This window comes from Engraulis encrasicolus, chromosome 13 (genome assembly GCF_034702125.1).
Source record: "Engraulis encrasicolus isolate BLACKSEA-1 chromosome 13, IST_EnEncr_1.0, whole genome shotgun sequence".
Classification (NCBI taxonomy): Eukaryota; Metazoa; Chordata; class Actinopteri; order Clupeiformes; family Engraulidae; genus Engraulis; species Engraulis encrasicolus.
Window position 1 is genome coordinate 55,065,214 of NC_085869.1, and position 2,500 is coordinate 55,067,713.

The 2,500-nt window shown below is 41.1% G+C and overlaps 1 long non-coding RNA gene across 1 annotated transcript; it reads right to left on the reverse strand.

Moving 5' to 3' along the window:
• Nucleotides 1-250: 250 nt before the first annotated feature.
• Nucleotides 251-2,230, reverse strand: LOC134461888 (uncharacterized). Its single transcript, XR_010037445.1, has 3 exons — nucleotides 1,752-2,230; nucleotides 1,136-1,353; nucleotides 251-599 (listed from the first exon to the last, which is right to left on the reverse strand). It is a non-coding gene; the product is annotated as an uncharacterized LOC134461888 (long non-coding RNA).
• Between the last annotated feature and the right edge of the window lie 270 nt (nucleotides 2,231-2,500).

Genomic DNA, 2,500 nt, shown 5'->3' on the forward strand with positions numbered 1-2,500 from the left:
AAGGAAGAAAAAGAACAATAAGCAGTGTGAAATGTCTTTTGAATTTTGTTCATTGTTCACCTTCTCCTGCCTCACATCAGCACCTGCATTGCTGAGGGCTTGTGCACAAGGACTCTCTTGAACTTAGGTCATCAATATAATTTGATGGCCATTGAAAATAAATTTTACACATTTATCCATTTGTCATTACTGCCTCAAGTGTCATTACTTTACCTTCTTTACATAAAGGAAAAGAGAGATTTTACTGGGACTTTAATGTCAGCAGGTGTGACCAATAACAATGTGTACATCATAATTGTAATCATTCAGTCATTAACAATGTAGGAAGAAGTGAAGAATCTTGTAATAATGTAAGAAATGTCTTATTGGGTAACCAAGATGTCACTATCAAACATCAGAAAGTATTTTAGATAAATAGGGTTTAGGACCTTCCGAAATGATTGCTCCGTCATGACACTAAAACACACATGTCTGTTCTTGGGACTGGAGTGGAGAGTTTTCGTGGTGGAGTGTTTGTTACACTCAGTTTATTCTATAGAGGGGTTGTCTCCTTTCCAGCACTCAGTCCATTAGGTCCTTTCAGAAGGTCTGGCGTCTATCTGGAAAATAGAAATGACAATTGTAATGTATTATGTATGGCCATTGAACAGGAATGGTAAAGGCCAATCACATGAGTGCACAGTAGGTGATGGCAGTAATGTAACAGAATGTGAAACTCATAAAGAAGATTGTCTGCTCTCCAGATACACCGTGATAAGTCAAAAGGTGTTAGTTGAAGGCCACTGGACTTTTTTTAAATAATATTAGACAGGAAAGCAATGGGCATTTTGCCAGAGTAATACTGGATGGAAAAACCCTTTGAAAAATATCGACACGAAAGTAATTATAATTAATATTATATTAGTATTAGTAACTAATATTATAATTAGTATGAATGGTGTACTGTATGGGAAATACTACAAACGTGGCTCATAACTGTTTTTTCCCCTGAGCCACACATATCCCATGTGTTGCAACAACATTTCAGTTTTTACACATAAATGTGTTCGTGATAACTCGCCTATGGAATACACCCTGGTGTGTTGTTTAGACTTCTAAAACAAATGCAGTGGAGTGGTAGGCCTGATGTGTTTACCTTTGTGGTAGACCATGCCGGTGCCAAACCGAAGTATTATCCAGACGACCGTCTTCAGGTGGTAGTGTTCGTCTGCGAAGGGCTAGTGAGAAACCGGGTCAGGAAATGACTGCACAGTAGATACTGATGGCTGGTCAACGGTGGGCTGCTATTCACAGGGGTCGAGTGAGGACGTCATGGAAAGTCCAGCTCTTGAGTCTTGACCTTCTCCTGTCTTTCTAAATAATAAATAAAGAAGTGTGTCAATACACCAGTATCACTGTAAAACCTACAACTAGTATGACCTGAAGATCAAGCAATGTAGGCCTACCAGTTATTGGCTAGACAGTCGAATTACGTGCCGTCAGTTTTACTAGCAGTAAAAGTGAAAACCACAGTCGACCTACTCCATGATTTGGTGCAGGGCTTTGACAGGCTTATCATATGTTGTGATTGTCTTGCCTACTGAAGGACTACTACTTTCCGTGTACAATTTTGTTTGAGACCAAACGTAGCTTTGATTCATTTGACTATCTGGTAGCATGAACAGCCATATGAAGGCACCGAGAAGAGAGCTAGTTTGAGGCGACACCAAGATTAGCCATTCAAAAACTCAAGATACATAATATGTCCTTACCTCTGTTGTCTCCATCAGCAATCGGAACAGCAATGTTTTGTTTCTGACGCTGTCACTTCTGTCCTGCTATTTTGTTTTGCTGGTAGAAAGACCTTTGGCGCAAAAGCCGCACACACGTAGCCTCGTATCCAGGAGAGTGTGGCGCGTTCCTTTTCCATCTCAACGCAAAATGCCACGGTTTCATAAAGCTTGTCGTTTAGTTTCAGCATCCAGTATATGCGCACATTCAACCCATAGCAAAGTTCTAGCCGAAGAACTGTTAAAAACCGAGAGCTTCAACGTTTGCTTCTTGTTACTTTATCATGTTGCCGACTGCCGTAGCAGAGCTGGCTGGCTCCTGGCTGTCAGAATGAGCGTCGCAGAAAGATGACGTGGCACACCTCAGTCAATACAGATTTTTAATTCGTTCACTGAACCCGGGAGATTTAAATATTGAAATGAGGCGGAAACGTAATTGTATGACCCTAAACAAAATAAGAAAATACTGTTTATGCGTGTACGACGGATTTCATGTCCCTGCCCCGCTGACTCCCGTTGTATGGTGGTTTGTGGATATCGCCCAAACCCAAAATCTCACGGAAGGCTTCAAATCAAACAAAAGTGACACAGGTGGGTAGCTCAGTGTATGATACACCATAATTAAGGTCCCAAATGCAAAATACCGACCTATTCCTTTAAGTGTGTCTCTGTGTGTGCGCATAGTGAATGAATGTGTCCATGCATGACTGTTTTCTGTGCACCCGTCTGTG